The sequence below is a fragment of the Cyprinus carpio genome, chromosome A16 (assembly GCF_018340385.1).
Source record: "Cyprinus carpio isolate SPL01 chromosome A16, ASM1834038v1, whole genome shotgun sequence".
NCBI classification, from domain to species: domain Eukaryota; kingdom Metazoa; phylum Chordata; class Actinopteri; order Cypriniformes; family Cyprinidae; genus Cyprinus; species Cyprinus carpio.
The window spans coordinates 12,726,837-12,745,962 of record NC_056587.1 but is presented as its reverse complement, the minus strand read 5'-3'; the positions used below and the strand labels follow the sequence as shown (position 1 = coordinate 12,745,962).

Here is a 19,126-nt window from a genome sequence, read left to right as displayed (position 1 = left end):
TTGCGATCAGTTCATGATTGTTCTGTAGCTCCTCTTACAACATAAGTAATTGTTAGCATTATCCTGTCAAGACAGTCAAATTAATTTGCAGGCTCATTTCAAAAGCTAATTATTAATCAGTCAAATTACTCACAGGCTTCCTCAGTTCTCACCGTTCCAAACAGGTGTGAAATGACTGTATCAGGGAAAGCATGAGTCCATCTTGTAATCTGTCGAGAATGTAATGCTTTATTGATGATTTGTGCAATGGCATGGATTTGAACAATTATATAAGCTCATTCAAATGAGTTTAATAATGCAGTCATTTCAAATCTCATGAGATTGCAAATTTAGCAGAAAAAAAAAATTCAGTTTTGTACCTTTTGTGCTGCCCAGTCCATGAAACCCTCTGCCTGCACACTCAAATTAATCAGAACAAGACTTTCCACCATGTCTAGATGTGTGAGCTTTAAGAGACACATGCAAAAATTAATAAATAATGCAAAAATAATAGAAAATGTTAATTATCATAAGGAAACATTCCTGTGATTTAACAACTGATTTAATACCTGGCGATTTAATGCACTGCAAAATGCTTTGTAGCCAAAGTTGCAGAATTGTAATCCATGCTATTCAAAGCAATTCAAAATGCAACTGAGAGGAAAACGAGCAAGGATCCTGGCTCCAGCTTCAACCGCCCTTCAGACTGTGAGGGAAAAAGAGCAAGCATTCAGGTAGGTTTGGATCAAGACCATACAAGCCTCAAAAATAAGAGTTAAACATACCCGTTTTAAGCATTTAAGACTTAGCCAAAATGCTTGAGGACCGTAGGGAGGGTTTCTGAGAGCTGATCCATAGAAGTGTAAAAGCCCGTTCACACCAAGGACGATAACTATAAAGATAACTATAAAGATAACGATATTAGCGTCCACACCAGCGAACGATATCTTCTGTTTATTCTAAGCGCACGCTCGTCTGGCGCTTTAAATTCTCGAGCGCGTTACAACAGGATGGATTCTGATTGGCTGTCAATTTTTTATCGTTCATCAGCTGGAAAAAAATCGTTTTGAAAGTGATTCCAAACGATATCGTTTTTCTTTGTCTTTATCGTTATAGTTGTGGTGTGGACTCTGCTGTTCTTTAATACTGAAAACGATTTTTAGTTTTTTGTATTTTTTGTTTTTTTTTTTGTTTTTGTTTTTGGTGTTTGGTGTGATTGGGGGGTTAGTTCACCCAAAAATCAAAATTATGTCATTAATGACTCACCCTCATGTCGTTCCAAACCCGTGAGACCTCCGTTCATCTCCGGAACACAGTATAAGATATTTTAGATTTAGTCCGAGAGCTTTCTGTCCCTCCATTGAGAATGTATGTACGGTATACTGTCCACGTCCAAAAAGGTAATAAAAACATCTTCAAAGTAGTCCATGTGACATCAGAGGGTCTGTTAGAATTTTTTGAAGCATCGAAAATACATTTTGGTCCAAAAATATCAAAAACTACGACTTTATTCAGCATTGATTTCTCTCCCGGGTCTGTTATGAGCGCGTTCACAGCACATCCGGTTCGCGAACGAATCACTCGATGTAACCGGATCTTCTTGAACCAGTTCACAAAAATCGAACTGAATCGTTTAAAGCGGTTCGCGTCAACAATAAGCATTAATCCACAAATGACTTAAGCTGTTAACTTTTTTAACATGGCTGACACTCCCTCTGAGTTCAAATAAACCAATATCCCGGAGTAATTAATTTACTCAAACAGTGACTGAACCGAGCCAGATAACGAACGAAACATTGACTCGTTTTCGAGTCAAGAACCGTTTCCTGTCGGACGCGTCCGATTCGAGAACCGAGGAGCTGATGATACTGCGCATGCGTGAAGCAGACTGACACACAGCACGTCTGAATTGAACTGGTTCTTTTGGTGATTGATTCTGAACTGATTCTGTGCTAATGTTATGAGCGCGGGTAAACCGAAGGCTTGAATCAAGGGCAATCATCGCCAATGAAGTCGTTACGTCGAGCGCAAAAGAACTGGTGAACCGTTTTCGGCAATCGGTTTATTGAATAAAACTGTCCGAAAGAACCGGTTTGCGGAGAAGAACAGAACTTCCCATCACTACCGGTGATCCGAAAACCGATGCAACCGGTTCTTGACTCGAGAACGAGTCAATGTTTCGTTCGTTATCTGGCTCGGTTCAGTCAGTGTACTGTTTGAGTAAATGAATTACTCCGGGATATTGGTTTATTTGAACTCAGAGGGAGTGTCAGCCATGTTAAAAAAGTTAACAGCTTAATTCATTTGTGGATTAATGCTTATTGTTGACGCGAACCGTTTCAAACGATTCAGTTCGATTTGGTGAACTGGTTCAAGAAGATCCGGTTACATCGAGTGATTCGTTCGTGAACCGGATGTGCTGTGAACGCGCTCATAACAGACCCGGGAGAGAAGTCAATGCTGAATAAAGTCGTAGTTTTTGATATTTTAGGACCAAAATGTATTTTCGATGCTTCAAAAAATTCTAACGGACCCTCTGATGTCACATGGAGTACTTTGAAGATGTTTTTATTACCTTTCTGGACGTGGACAGTATACCGTACATACATTCTCAATGGAGGGACAGAAAGCTCTCGGACTAAATCTAAAATATCTTATACTGTGTTCCGAAGATGAACGAAGGTCTCACGGGTTTGGAACGACATGAGGGTGAGTCATAAATGACATAATTTTGATTTTTGGGTGAACTATCCCTTTAAGAGTACCTACAATAATAACAGACAGTTCTTTAACAGCCTCACACATGTGGAACAATACGGAGGTCAAACACTCTGGTGCTCTAGCAGATGGCAGATCATAAACATGCTCTGCTCCCCTCAGACCCTACAAGTGACATGCTGACCTACATTCTGCCATTCTGGTGCCAGAGAGTGCTGATTAAAGCTGTCTGCATTATATTTCCTAGAGCTGATCCGCTCCGATTGAGCAGCTTTTAAATGGATTTCCTGTCTTAGAGGCATGGGGAAATTAACCTAAAGCTGTTTTTTGTCTTTGTTGACAGAATGAGTAAGAGTGACCATTCACTTTCAATTTTGAGACATAAATTTGAAGGTTTTAGTTAATCGTAAGCCTTCGGATGCTCTGATAGACCTGGAACCATAATATGGTGTCAAAATGACCCCTCACTTACTCTGGAAAGTGTGCTGGCACCCTCCTGCTGTCCTGGGGCGTCAACATGGCACACAGCAAAGTGTTGCATGATCTCATGCATGTCTTTGTGATTAAAGAGAGACTCAAAACAGCTCTTATCTGCAGAACAGAGAACACAACTGTGTTACTAAGATATTCATACACAAATTATTCAGTCCATTAAGACAGAATACAAATGAGATGTTAGACATAAAGGACTAGTTTTAAGAGCAGTGGAACTTGCACTGGTTTCTCCATTGTTACTGAACAGCTTGTGAAAAAGTCTCACATACAATGAAAATATAAATAAGAAGGTATAAGGAAGGTTCTTACCGTTCAGACCGATGTCATGGAAGGTCAGAATGGTAGGCTGGTTGCCCTTCGGAACACCCTTCATGGTGCAGTGCACTTTACCATAGGCAGTCTACATATCCTCCTCCTACAAGAGCAAAGTTATGATTAGGTTTGTAACATCTTGGGAATTTTGTTGCTTTATTTTCAATTAACTTGTGTTCATATCAAAACTTATCAAAAAACAAAAGTTTAATTGGAGAATAAACATTTTTGCAATGCTTTAGTGCCATCTTATGATCTGATTTACTCTCAATGGCTGCAATAAGAACGTCAGAACAAATTCAAAATAGTTTTGACTGATTATTATTTAGGTAAACTTATTTATTGTCACATTTCTCTCAGATCATCCAAAAAGTCTTTGTTTTATGTTATACACCAAAAAAAAATCCACATTGTAGTTATCAGCTTAATTATTTCTGATAAAAAACACAGAAGCACCTTGACCGGACATAGTAAAGCTTCTAGACAGTAAACAACACAAATCCCATCAACAGACCACAAACATCAACATCAGAACCTCCTTAAAAGAAATACTTAAAGCTTAAATAAAACTCAACAAACACAAACCAATTATTTTGTATCCACTATACTAACACAATATGTACATGTTAAAATCATATCAGAACTCACAGTGATGTCAAGCTCAAAGATGCAGCTCTCGGAGTCCTCCAGTACCATGATTGCAGTTGCCGTTGAAGGCTGATGTACAGGCAGATGTAAAGAATTGCATGTATTTGAAAAGAGTAGATCCTGGTTTGCTGCTGCCTCAATCTCTGAGTTGCACAGAATGCACTGAGCTCTGGGTTTATATCCCCTTGTTTACAGTGTGGCGAAAACATGTCATTTCCCTCATGCCTTGCACAGTGGCCAGAAGGAGCCTAATTCTTAAAGGATAAAGATCTCCACAAATTGGATCAGTAAGTTAAGCTGGACACTGGCATCACTGAACATGTCCCACCTCTCTGGTGTTGCATGGTACGTAAACATTTTATGAATGAAACACAAAGGATCTTGGGAGTTGTTTTGCAATAGCAATTTCACATAAATTATATAATGTTCCTCTGATTCACTAAACTGTTAGAACTGTAATGAACTGCACAAAACACTAGATATTTTACCCAAAAGTGAATATTCTGTCATCACTTACTCACGCTCAGGTTGTTCCAACCCTGTATAACTTTCTCTCTTTTATGGAACACAAAGGTTATTTGTTTTGTGAATATTGTAATATATTTGTGTGAATGTTTTATGACTCCAAAAAGCACAAACATCAAAAGATCAGAGCACACATCAGGCATGTAGCACTGTGTGTAGTCATGCACTTAAGAACTTTGACCTCATGGTGATCGATCGATCGAGTACTCTGTTTACAGTGACCATTATCAGAGTAAGAGCGTTAAGCTCATTTAGCACAGTGACAACAAGTGCTACAAGTTTGTGCAGGTGTAAGGCAGTTCAGGGCAGATGGCATTTCCGTGGTCAAGACGTCATTGCTGCTGAGAGCCGCTACGAATGTCCCTTTTGAGTGCACAACAGTGGCATGGAAAGCAGTACTGAAATCTTCTTGGAGGATCAACATGACAGAGCAAGCTGTTTGTTCAGTCATCTTTGTGTCACTGATATGATTCAGCATATCTATATGTATTTACATAAAAGTTTGGGATTTTTTTTAAAGAAATTAATATTTCTATTCAGCAAGGATGCATTAAAAGTGGTAGTAAAGACATTATCATTGTTCGAAAAAAAATTATATTTCAAATAAAACATTTCTGTTCTGTTATTTCTATATTTTTGCTGTGTGATCTTAGTGCTGTTAGAGAAAGGTAATGCATGTCTATCAGTGAAGGGTTATGATTAGCTGTGTGTGATCCAAATGTTTAGCCTACTGTTATTATCATTATTACCATAGAGGTCACAAATGACGTGGACTTTCCATCTGTTGCTGGACATATGTGAGCCTCATCTTTTATTATGCAATAACCTGCATAAATTTTAAACCAGACAGAGTAGGCTTAACCTATAAAGGACGATGTAAAAATAAATCCAATGACCTCATTTTAATTATTTAATGGATATTTAATTGATGATTTATGATAAAACTCATTGTAGCCTACATTATTATTTTGCAGGACACCTGTACTATTCATTTGAGTATTTTGGAAATATGACGCCATTTATATTTTCATATGTCAAATGCGAAAATGTTTGCAGATGACATGTTTAAAGTAAGCCAATTTTTACATTAATAGTTAAATTAGATAAATTCTATTACATGACCCACTGACACAGTTTCGTCATTGCACACTAGATGACGCAACATTAGTATATTTTATAGTTTAATAATTAGCTCGGCAGGAGATTAGAAACTGTATGTTTTGAAGTGACTATGAATATACGTAATTACTACATTTTAACTAAATTGAATCTATTTCAATTAATGTTACTTTTAAAACTCGCAAATATTAAATATGAATTTCTATTAACTCACGTGTCTTTTATTGGTTTAAATTAATGTAATTCAAAATAATAATAATAATAATGTATTAGTGTCATTATTGAAATTTTATTCTAATATCCTTTTTTACGCCTCAACATTTTGTTCCCCTCTCGGTTGCTCTGGGTGACGCTACGTCTCCATGGTTGCAGCAGGGGGAATCTCCGCGCTTGCGTGCGCTGACTGCGCTCATGCACACAAACACACGGATACACACGGAATCACATGGAGCGAGTCTGACAAATCTGTGAGTATGAAAAATATATATGAAAGCCTCCAGAAAGTCGTATACTAAGATGAAACTATGTGTTTAACAGCTTTGTGAATCTTGTATGCTCTGGTAATCCGCGCGACTTGTGTTTTGACGGCGGGGAGCGCGCGCTGATTATTTGTTTAGTTTTGAAGCTGTTACATTCAGTAACTTCTCACATATATTTAATATGTTAACAATATAAGTAAACGCCCCACATGTTATGTTGTGAATGTGGTTTTCATGCGGTGTGGAAAGTTAATTTGTCAAGGAAAGTGGTCGTCTGCTACCGGCGTTTTCAGAACAAAAGCGTTGAGGGGCTGTTAGCGTTAGCGCGCTGCTAACGATGTGTGTGGAGGTATTTCTTTTACACAACACCGACTATATTAAGCATTTGTGTTCATATTTTGTTTAGTGATCAACCAGCACATATATAATAAACGTATCTGTATTGTTCTGTGTTAGAAACTCAATCTCGCTTTTGTGTTTTGAATGGGGCACAGCTGGATGCGTATCAGCATCCATCCATCGCACAACGATGAAGAAAGTAAAAGAAACCCATGGGTGTGTATGAAAATTACTTGATAAAGTGCACAAGTTGAATTTGGTTTTAACTCAGTATCGCACAATAAAAGTAACGAGTTGTGATCAGGCTCGGTTTGTGCATGTGTGCGGTCTCTTTGTCTGGTATCGTGTCAATCTGAAGTCTTTAAACATAACCAATGATGCGCCTATTATTTGCACAAATGCGGTTGTTGATGTTTCTCGAATTGCCGATTTGCGTTCTCAGGAAGAGATGTTCCCAGATTAAAGAGCTACATTATGCCAGATTATCTATCTTGAGTTCACGTTTTAGTTTTTCTTCACAGCTGTAGTTGATCGTTTCAGATAAATGCTGGCAGAAGGAAACACAAAGTTGTCGTGGCTGAGATGTGAGTTACAGCTTTGGATCAGCATGAGCGTGTGTGAATCGACAAAATTAAATGTTTTTTTTTTAATTTTTTGCAGTTTATGAACAAGCAACACACTGTAAACATTAAAACTGGCTTGCAAGCACAATTTCTATACTTGTGCGGGAAAGAGATAGTCCTTATAAAGAAATTCCTGTCACTTCCATTAAAGTGAGAAATCTGCTGAAAAGGTCAACTCCTTTGTCTGGTACTTGACTGCAGGTGTTACATAAATGCTTTCTATGAGTGTAGTAGTTTTACTGACAAACAACCTTACGGTATGATCATTTGAAATTGTAAGTGAGCCTGTCATTCCTACATAGTTCATTTACGTTGCAACCATTGCTTATTATAACTGTGCATCTAAGCAAACAAACATGTCATCTTTGAAATCACAGACTGCTGCAGTGGAAATGTCCTGTAGGTGCAAGCCAGGAGGGTAAGCCCACCTCTAATCAGTAAGTCAGGAAGAGTTTAGGCTGGGATGGGTTTCCTCCTACCTACAGTGCACTTCATGCTGCAGGTCACCAACCCGCCCTGCTGTTAGCAATGGAATGTTAGAAGAGTTTCTCTTGGCTCTGTATGCTGAGGTTTAAGTGATGACGTAAACTGCCACCATGGGGCAAGGGGTGGCTTCCTCCAAGGCAAGTGAGTTACTCCCCTTTTATTAGGAAAAAGTGAGCAAAGCTGGAAGCTTTGTAAGAAAGGGAGATATTATAAAGGGGTGGGGGTGTTAATGTTTTCTTTTATTTTACTTTTTTCTCTGTTTTTGTTTCCCATCATTTTAGCACCACCTCAGCCTCCCTGTGTGTTTTCCATTTCAACACAGATGCTATAGTTTGTGTTTTTTTTATTAGAGGGTTACTTCTGTTATTCAACCCGAAATGCAGTGGGTCTAATCAAAGCAAGCTTCTTCATTCGTGGAAAGTCGGCCCCCAAGGGTATGTGACATTTACCCGGCATGCATTTACTGAAGCCTGCTGCTGGGAATTCCTCCCTCAAAACAAAGTCGCGAGGGACCGGAGTCTTAAAAACCTGTTACTCGCTGGTACATGATAGTAGTTTCATAGAAGAAAAAAGCCGCAGGACTCTCCCACTGCAGTTCTACCTGTCAATCAAAATGGCTTCATCTGACATTAACGGTGCTTGGCAGTTTTTTTCAGTTTCACATAAAGAGGTGAAAAAAGGGAAGAAAGTAGTGGAGGTTTCAGAAGTGCACTGTTGCCAAATAAAGGGTTATGCTATGATTCCCAGAGGAGCAGTTGTCCCTGTTCTCTTAAACTGGCATTTAAGGTCATTCTTTGGATTTAGAAAGCACACTACAGTCGTGTTTGTGGGAGTGTATATATACACAAGCATTGAGTCAGACACAAGTCACATTTTTTTGGGGGGGGTATCAGTTATAATTATATAATTATTGAAAAATGCAAATTCATTCTCTTTTCATTCTTTCGCTTTTCGCCAGGAATATAGCCATTTCCACAGTAACCGCAGTAAACTAAGCAGCACAGCACCTGATTTTCCAACTTGCAGTGCTAATTAGGGCTGCACAATTTATCGAACTTCCAATCGCTATTACAATTATTGATGCCACAATAACGTAATTGTTCAAAGCGGCAATTAATTGTACAAAGTCCACTTATGTTATTAAGCGTGCTTAAGATGCTTTTTTTTCTTTCTACATGTTATCTTAAGGGTTTTCCACATTATTTTAATTTTCGTTTTAGTATAACATTATAATACCATTCATATTTTTACTTTTTCATAATGTATAGAAGAAACCAATCTGATGTATAGTTGACATAGAAAAGCACTAAAAGTTTTTCAGTTAGTGTTTTCAGCTTGTTTATTTTCATATAAAAATCCGACATGCAGTTGCATCAAACAATGTTATAAACATCATTCAATGTAAAGTGTGATATTAGTAAGTAATAATTATAATTTCAAGGGAATAATCGACAATTGTGATTTTTGTCATAATCATGCAGCCCTAGCGCAAATATTTAATCAATTAAACCATAGCCTTTTGAAGTGTAAGCTTCTGTCCCATTTCTACCAGTGATCCTTTCCTTTCCGCGGTTCTCATCACTGTTGTAGTTGTTGGGAACAAATGGGTTGAAATTTGTATGTGTCAATTGTGTGAGAAGGATGCGTTTCATACAAGATCTGGAATTTGTTTACTTGATTATTCATATAATGCAGTTTGGGCCATACAAATGACAGGAGTTTTACCGGAGGCGAATGTAGCAAACATATAAAAACGCCCAGTGGGATTTTTTTTATAGAAAGATTAAAAAGTACGGGAGAAATACGGGAACATATTTAAATGGGATTATAGCAGGATAGAATGGTAAAATATGGGAGAATCCCGGGAAAAACGGAAGGGTTGACAGTATGTTGCATGCGTCTGTGGTGCGTTATGGCTCCACGGTCACAGCAGCTTATTTTTTGCCGCTCTAGTCAATGCTTGTGTTTATACCAGCCAGCCACGGCATGTTTCAAAAGCTGCTTGGCTAAAAAGAGTCTTTTGTGAGTTGGCACAGCAGAGGTGGAGGATGGAACAAAACCACGTCGGAGCCATAGAAGGGTAACGGTAATATAATAGTTATGCTGATCATGGGCTGCTTTTGAATGAACATTTATTTATAAAACAAAATATCTTTGGCCATATTAGCCTACTCAATAGCATTAACAAAAGGCTTTACTCCTTTCAAAATTTATCTGGAATGTCACCGTTTCTGTCACTGCAACTTCCCGATCAGGCGAACACACACACACAAATGAAATCGTCTGCCTGATGAAAACATTTTGTTTAAAAAAAATTAGTTAAAATTAGCATTATTTATGATTTATTTTATCCTCCCGCAAATAATCAGAATGCTTTTTTTTTTTTTTATTAACCGACCTGCGGATTATCCGCTGCGCCTGTGGATATAACAGTGATCGGATTACTCCATTTGTTCTTTCAGTAGTTTAAATGTTTCTGTTTCTTTTTTCCTCTTCAGTCTTATATTGGACAGTATTTAACCTTATGAGTTCAGGGCTCGCAAAATTGCTAGCCCGACGTCCCAGGGCTATTGTGTTTTCCAGTCGGGCTACTAGGGCTGGGCGATATATCGCATGTGATTGTCACGCGCATTTCGTCAGTAAAGCCGGTTACCTGCTTTCAAATGGAGCAGCATTTAATAGACAGAGCCGTAGATCACTGACAAGCTACGCAATATCGCGTTCATTATCGCACATGAATCGCCTTCGATAATGAACGCGATATTGCGTAGCTTGTCAGTGATCTACGGCTCTGTCTATTAAATGCCGCTCCATTTGAAAGCAGGTGATGGAGATTTAGCGCTAATCAGTGAACCGGCTTTACTGACAAAATGCGCGTGACAATTGCATGCGATATATCGCCCAGCCCTACGGGCTACCAAAATGTATTGGCACTCTGCCCGACGTGCTCTTAAATACAGATCTCCCGCGGATCTTTAAAAACTCCTAAAGTGAATGTTTTAGTTTTAAGTGAGTAAGTTTTAAATACATTAAATGGTATAAGAAATGTCTTAATTATAATTCCAAGAGGTCTGCAGTTAGGGATGGAAAGACAAGAGTCGTGATACGGCTGGAGTAAACACTTTAAAAGCCAATGATGTCATTGAATAAATATGAGCGCTGCACGTTTCAAGTCGAAACACAGCATGGATGTCTTTATTTGAATGTATCTGAAGGGAACCGACTGTCCTCAGAAACGTGTCATTGGCAATTTTATTTCCTTTTACCTATAATTCCTGATAAAGCAGCGTTTATGAGCGCGGAGCTGCTTTGTCTACAGCCGTTACCAGGGAAACCACAATATTTCAGCACTCCTAAAGTGCCACCTCGTGACAGAGAATGAATTTGCATTTCCAACAAGCCTTTTTTGCTGTTTATGGTCAGATCAATGCAAATATTAACTCATGTTTTTACGCAACAAACACACAGTTGTAAATGAGAAGGAAGTTATTGTGCCTTCTAAAAATCCCCATCATTTTTTGAGAAATGTGTAGTGGTGTGTGTGTGTGTGTGTGTGGAGGGGGGGGGGGGGGGGGTGTAGTGGGCAGAATTCAGTAAGGAGACAGCTGTAGGGAAAAAGCTGTTCCTGAGCCTGCTGGTCCTTGTCCGGAGGCTCCTGAAGCACCTCCCGGAGGGCAGGAAGTTAAACAGTCTATGGTCAGGGTGAGAGGAGTCCTTAAGAATGCCGCGAGCTAGACGTAGACCGCGTTTTCTCTGGATATCCTCAATAGCAGGAAGTGGTGTCCCTGTGATGCGTTGGGCGGTTTTCACCACCTTCCGCAGTAGGGTTGGGTATCGTTTGAATTTTATCGATTCCGATTCTGCTTATCGATTCCGATTCTTATCGATTCCTAATTTCGATTCCAATAAGATAAAAAATCCAATATAAAAAAATTAAGTCAAACATGTATTCTGTCTTTTTACAAAGCATTCTGTTGCAGCTGAATAACATGAGCAAAAATCAGCAGCCTACAAAACACTGCAAGAGGAATTTTGACTTCGCTTTAAAAAAAAATACCACAGCAAAAACAACTAGATTAATATAAATTTCAAATATTAAAGTGTTAAAGACAGTAATAAGATAGGAACAAACAAATCAATTAGCAATATCATAAATAAATGCAACTAAACAAAATTTCAGGTACAGAAACTGTAATTAAAAGTTTAAAAACACTGCATAATTTTCTTTTTGTAAATAAAATAGATTAATCAATTAAAGTTATTAAATATATTCAGTCAAGATCAGTGAATGATTTTCTTTTGTTCTTTGATTAACATTAATGACAGGCAGCGCGTTTATTAGGCTGTTGTCTCTTTAAGCAAAAATACTGTACATGTGTGTTTTCTTTCTGTTTACATTCACATAAGACAAAAACGGCTGTGTTTATGATGATATATACTGATGTAGTTTTCTGTATATTGGTCGACAAATATGAAAGAAGTCAGTTTCGGCTCGGAACAAACTTTTCTACAGTGAAAATACACGGAACGGTCCGAGAACGGACACAAACCGGGAACCCGCAGCCCGACCGCTGCTCTCTGTGCACGCGCTTGCGCTTCATGTGCGCTGCACACAAACAAAAATTGCAAAAATTAAAAAAAACGCAAATTCTTTCCATTCCTGCACTTAATCGTTTTTAATCAAAACAGCAACTGAGCAGTTCCCATACCAGACTGTGATACAACTGGTCAGGATGTTCTCGATCGCACACCGGTAGAAGTTCACCAGGATGGCTGAAGACAACTGGTTCTTTTACAGTGTCCTGAGGAAGAAGAGGCACTGGTGAGCCTTCTTGACGAGGCTGGAGGTGTTTGTGGTCCAGGACAGGTTCTCCAAGATGGTGGTTCCCAGGAACTTGAAATTGGAGACACGTTCAACAACCATCCCGTTAATGTGGATGGGGTCATGCATGCTTCCTTTCTTCTTCCTGAAGTCCACAATGAGCTCCTTTGTCTTACTGGTGTTAAGGAGCAGGTTGTTGTCAGTGCACCATGCGGCCAGGTGCTGTACCTCCTCCCTGTAGGCAGTCTCATTGTTGTATCTGATGAGGCCAATCACCGTGGTGTCATCTGCAAACTTTAATGATGGATTGGATGCATGCACAGGTTTGCAGGCGTGGGTGTAGAGGGAGTAGAGGAATGGGCTCAGCACACAGCCCTTTGGTACGCCGGTGTTGAGTGTGATGGTGGTGGAGCAGGTGTGGCCTGACCTAACATGCTGAGGTCTTTTGGTCAGAAAGTCCATAATCCAGTTGCAGAGGGAGGTGCTAATGTCCAGGTCTCCAAGTTTTGTGGTCAGTTTGGAGAGAATGACAGTGTTAAATGATGAGCTGAAGTCAACAAACAACATTCGTGCATATCTGTTGTTATTGTCCAAGTGTGTGAGTACCAAGTGCAGTTCTGTGCATACTGCATCCTCTGTGCTTCTATTGCTATGGTAGGCAAATTGGTGTGGGTCCGGTGTGGGTGGGAGGCAGTCCTTGAGGTGTGCTAGGACCAGTCACTCAAAGCACTTCATAACAATAGGTGTGAGTGCTACGGGGGTAGTCATTCAGGCCCGTCGAGGAGGAGTGTTTTGGCACTGGCACAATGGATGTGGACTTTAAGCATGTTGGCACAGTTGCTTGGGTGAGGGACAGGTTGAAAATGTCTGTGAAGACCCCTGCAAGCTGCTTTGCATGTGTCCAGGAATGCCATCGGGGCCAGCAGCCTTCTGTGCATTGATCCGGCTCAATGCAGTGTAGACGTCTGTGGAGCTGAGTTTGAGGGGTTGGTGGGTTGCTGAAAGTGTGATCTTGGTGGCCGTCTCCTTGCTGTCACTGTTGAAGCGAGCATAAAAGTAATTTAGCTCGTTAAGGATGGAGATGTCTGTGACCGTTGGAGTGGAGTTGCTTGGCTTGTAGTCACTGATGACCTGGATGCCCTGCCACAAGCGTCGGGGGTCAGAGTTTGAAAAGTGTTCCTTTACCTTTAGCTTGTAGCAGTACTTTGCCTTTTTGATGCCCCTCCTCAGGTTAGCCCTGGATTTGCTGTAGGCCTGTGCCCGATTGCATAAAGCATCTTAAGTTTTTCCCTTAAGTATGAGATTTAAGGCGTGATTTTCCCTTACCTAAGAGAATAACCTAAGGGTATTGCATATGATCCCTTAAACACTTAAGATAGTCTATGCATGACGTTTTATTCGTATCCAAAACGATGTGAACATTAAAGCGCTAAACTCTCATGCAGTGTGTTTCATTCATACTTGCAGCGGGAGGGCGCTCTTGTACTTAAAGTCCAAACTGGATTCATAGAAGTAGCCTATTTTATAAGCTGAATAAAAAACAGAAACGTAAACACAATAAACTCACGATTGCAACATCATATGGTTTGTGTGTGTTTTTCAAGTAATCTCCAGGTAATATGTAGGAAAATACAGGAATAAAATATGTAATATAAATTTGCTCTCGAGTGTGACGCACTTAAGTTTGAGCTGATTATGTGCTGTATGTAATTTGATCAATGTTTATATGTGAATAAATGCGTAAATTAAAACCCGTTTAACATATAAAGCGGCCGATCATGACTTGTAGAAGACTTTTGTGTAACACTTAAGATGACATTTTCCAGCCCTTACGTTATCCTAAAGAAAATGACAGTTAAGGGGCTTTATGCAACACTTAATGGGTTTTAAGGGATGCTTAAGAGAAATTCTAAGGGTTTATGACGTTTCAACTAAAGAAACCCTTGATTAACATTTAAGGAATATTTTATGTAACGCCCTTAAGAGTAGGGCGATCTTAAGGGAAAATTACACTTAAGGTTCTTTATGCAACCGGGCCCAGAGCATCATCTGATCTGAAGGCAGTGTTGCGGGCTTTCAGCAGGAGTCGCACCTCCTTGTTCATCTATGGCTTCTGATTAGGGTATGTTGTGATCTGTTTCTCTGTTGTGACATTGTCAATGGTGGTGTTGATGTAATCCAGTACAGAGGAGGTATAGATATCAATGTCCATGTGAGAGCCACAGTCAGCACTTTCGATTTCACATTCACGTACACTCTGTGTAAAGGAGAGCATCTAATCTTACAAGATCAGATATTTGTCAGTGAATTCAGGATCTGCTGAGCAGCAAATACTCCAGCATGGTTTGTCAGTCATCTATCATACTCTTGACCTGTGATACTTAAAAAAAAAAAAACCTTTTAAACCATTTAAACTGTCTGTCAATTTTTTTTTACTTTCGGTTAACTGTTAAACAGGTAAACATTCCTATTTAGGATGCATTGAATTGAACAAAAGTGATGGTTAAAGACATTTATAATGTTTCTTTTTTTACGTTCTGTTCATGAAAGAACTCAGGAAAAAAAGTATAAATTAGCATGCTTTCTGCACTGATAAAAATAAGAATTTTTTTCTTGTGCCTAATAAGCATATTTGCAACCGAAATTATTTGTTTAACATAATAAGCGAAAAGACCGTATTGTACTGAACAATGATATGACGCGATCAAATAGCAACCAGCGAAGAGTGAGAGGCATGCACTCTTTATATTACAGTGCACATTAGCAGTGTGGAAGCATTTAAAACAGTCCGAGCAAGACGCAAAAATCATTACGAGCACTGACAGCGAGAGTACTGGATCGCATGTCTTCGATCAGAAAAGGAAGGGGTGATCGTTGCTGGTTACTGTATGATCATCTTCCTCTGATCATCTTGTGCTGAAACGATGCTGTTTCATGTTTAAGATGTGTGGTCTAAGTCATAGTTGATCCTACAGTAGTCTTCACCAGAATATGTTTCTCTCTCTCTCTCTCTCTCTCTCACACACACACACACACACACACAAGGGTTCATTTCCTAAGGCTGAATGCTTTCTTAATTAGATTTTTCCATAATTCTCCCGCTGTCCCTTAGGTGATATGCTGGAGATCTGGACACTGTGTGTGGCTGCGTGTGTTTGGGGTAGTTGAGAGAAAAAGGGCGGTGAGTGCCCTTAAAGAGATAAAGAGATAAAGAGTCATGGTGGTGAAGTCAAAAAGAGAGAGCAGTATAAACACGATAGAGAGAGAGATAGAGCACAAGCTGGTGTCCGAACACTCCCAGGGGATTCCTTGTGGCTAGTGTACAGAGACACAATGAAGGGAAATGCTTCCTGTGGGGATCCCATAGAGTTTTGCTACAGCTGTATCTTTCTTTGGTGGGAATAGATCTCTGCAAGCATCATTTGCATTCGTCTTGTGCAGGGCTTGAAACCCCGCCTCAAAAAAACAAACAGTGGTCCACAGGGCAATTGGGAAGCCCCTGAGCTCCAGTATAAACTATAGTTATTATGTGCTTAGGGATTTTGAGGTGATGCAATATCATGAGAGATATCCCAGGGGACTGAGAATCCTCCCTGCAGTTTTATTTCTCATGCAGTTTACACAGGGACAGTATTCAATGAGAAGCAGTGAATAATTCTTTCATTTGCTTTTGTTATTTGATTAACAGATGATGATAGACAGCAGCAGGTTTATACAGTAGGATGCTGTCACGGAATGCACAGATACCTACTAACATTCGATTACTTTTCACAGAACTGACTGTGTATAGTGAAAACTCACCAGTATGGGCATTTTTACATACAAAGCGCAAAGTAGCCTATAAAAAACTCAGACTATAACTGTATGGGCGCCGCCATCTTACCTGCCGCCATTACTGCGTGCCTGCGAAGTGTGACGGTGTGACACTTGCCGGTGCACTCTAATGACATTTCAATGAAAGCGGATCCTGCTCATTAAAGAAAATGTCTGGTGAAAGGGAAAATTGGGTAGATGATGTCAGGCAGTGGCCAAAACTTACTGATAAAGGTAATTTATTGACAACATAATGTAATAATGTATAAATATGTAATGTATTGTAATTAAGAAGTGTATTAATTGATGACAACAATAAAACCGAACGCTGTCATTACTAGCTGTGTTGTTAATATGTTCACAAGCTTCACAAGTTTCAAATAACTATTAGGCCATCCTTAAAAATATTCTTGTTTGCCATAACTGACCGACCCTGTCAATTTAGGACTGACCCAATTAATAATTTTTTCCCCTTTTTGTCCGACCGACTTGACGATTGTAATTGTGTTAAGACCCACAGATTTTTTTTTACTCTTCAAACTAATACAAATGCAATAAAATGTGAGACACACGCAATTGACGCTTTTCACACGCTCTCACACCACACATCCATTTTCTCACGCACAGAAAAATCGCGAAGCAAAGAGGACACGGAGACCGACAATCTCAGCTCTCAGATTCTGTCAATTTTATTATGAAATTCAAACAATGAATACCGTTTTGGTGCTTGTAAACGTGACGCGACAGATCCCTAGCGGCACCTGAACTGATCATCTCTAGCTAATAGTAAATAACTCTGTGTAATCCATATGGCCGTAAACATGGGCAGTCAATGTGCAACAAAGGTTCGTGGATTTCACAAACGGGTTTATTCCATGCCTGTAGTTTTGTGCTGTTGTTAAAACAGCCAACCACAAAACACACTCTTCTCGGCATCACTGGATAGCATACGTACTAAAAAAAAACTAAATAAAAATAACTTTTCGTACAGCTATATTCTGCTACAGCCGCCTATGGGACTTACGCTACTTCTGCTACTTCCTTAGCAGCAAGGCACGCAGTAATGGCGGCGCTGCTTTACTTCCGTGTTTCGCCGGATTTGTCTATATGTGTCCGTGTTTCAGTCTTTCTCGAATCACGCACATGGAAAGCACTTGGGGAACAGTGTCTCTTGCGACTTGAAGTACTTTTACGTCATTGTGTGCTCATATTCAAACTGTTTAGATATGAATCAAAATGAAATCCAAACAAGTATGATCTGTATAGTTCAATCTACAAATAAATTACTATTTTGAACCTGTTCTTTTAAGGAATCCAGAACATACAGCACCACAAGTTTGGTCCAATTCCTAAATGCATGACTCTTACAAAACAATTATTTTTAGTGATTCAGAAATATACAGCATGACTAGTGTACTCTGATGCCTAAATGAATGAATCTCACAGATCTGTTCTCTATAGTGAAAACATGCAGTATGACCAGTGTATTCCTATAGATTCCTGAACAAATTACTTTCATGATTTAATTTTGCATGAATAATTGGTTACTTAATTACTGACTTGCTCACTAAACCACAAGATATTATGTTTGTCTCAGCTTATTTGAAATGAACCAAGAACCTGTAATTTGGAAATAAACTGTTGAGGGAAGCAAATAAATATGATTTTTTAAAAATGTTTCTTCCTCAGAATTAGTAAAATAATCATTAAAAGCATAGTTAAATTCCTTACTGTTACCATTCCTAAAAAGCAATCTTCCCTTATTCTGAAGCAACCGATATACACATACCAATAGGCTTTGCCATGTCATTGATTGTTGTTTTTTGATGTTGTCCTCTGTGTACTGCTTGTTGTGCTCTCTGTTGCAATAGAGAGTCAGCGATCTGATTCTGCGTCCTGTAACTGATATGAGCTTATATCTTTATAAACACAAAGCTCCTGATAGCAATTTCCTGACCTATTGGTGTGCAGTCTTGATGTTCCTTCATTGCCAGCTCATGTGAGACAATCTTGGGCAAGTCTGATATATTTCACACAAGTCTGGAGTAATGAGCGATGGTGTGAAATGTTTCAGTACAGGCTGAGTTGCATTAGACAGATGGAGCTGTCACTGGACTCTTGCTCTCGGAAGGAGAAGTGCCTGAATAAGTAGGGCTTGTACTTAAAGGCATACCCAAAGGGGCTTGTTAAGACCCATCTGGAAGATAAAAGTTATTTCTATCATCCTTGGAAGAGCCCATGAGAACATCCAGTGACTTCTCAGAGACATAAAGTGATTGACAAGTTTCCTGAATGCTGTTTTATAGGATGTTGGACGTGGCTATTGTTGCTTTCAGTCCAAGTATATATTGCAGGGCTGCATAATAAGGTTTGCCCTCTGGTCCAGGGCAAGTTTGATAGTGTTTCAGGCTAGTAGAAGGAACAGTCCTAGTCAGAAACTAAATCTTTTGTAACTGTTCTTGTACATCTGTTTGTCTTGCAAACTCAAACAATTTTTACAAAATTAAAATTGCTACAAATTATATTACATGTTACAAAGGTAACATTTAGCTTTTTACATAAAAAAAACTTAATCTTAGAATAATTATTTTATATATATATATATATATATATATATATATATATATATATATATATATATATATATATATATATATAAAATTATAATAATTACTAAATGTTGTGCTGGAGCCAGACTTTACTGTGCAAGCAATAGTTTACATTTGTGACCCTGGACCACAAAACCAGTCTTAAGTAACTGGGGTATA

At 39.1% G+C, this 19,126-nt stretch overlaps 1 protein-coding gene, 1 long non-coding RNA gene and 1 pseudogene across 3 annotated transcripts in view; 1 reads left to right on the top strand and 2 right to left on the bottom strand.

Annotated features, from left to right (window-relative positions):
* The window catches only part of LOC109105579, a 5,570-nt gene extending 4,722 nt beyond the window's left edge, over positions 1 to 848 (bottom strand). The window contains exons 1-5 of one of the 2 annotated variants that reach the window (XR_006161992.1): positions 765 to 848; positions 549 to 685; positions 360 to 446; positions 134 to 209; positions 1 to 63 (exon numbers count right to left, since the gene is read on the bottom strand). The exon at positions 1 to 63 is cut by the window's left edge and continues 67 nt beyond it. This is a non-coding gene — a long non-coding RNA (uncharacterized LOC109105579). Of the gene's footprint in view, positions 210 to 359; positions 447 to 548; positions 686 to 764 lie in introns of both variants that reach the window. The other variant, XR_006161993.1, reaches the window with a different exon arrangement.
* A 1,896-nt stretch (positions 849 to 2,744) lies between these two features.
* Positions 2,745 to 4,443, bottom strand: LOC122134241 (annotated as a pseudogene).
* Positions 4,444 to 6,138: 1,695 nt separating this feature from the next.
* The window catches only part of LOC109104846 (protein tyrosine phosphatase type IVA 3-like), a 34,900-nt gene continuing 21,912 nt past the window's right edge, over positions 6,139 to 19,126 (top strand). The window contains exon 1 of the mRNA XM_042772737.1: positions 6,139 to 6,263. The gene's annotated coding sequence lies outside the window, so the exon portion shown is untranslated. The remainder of the gene's footprint in view (positions 6,264 to 19,126) is intronic.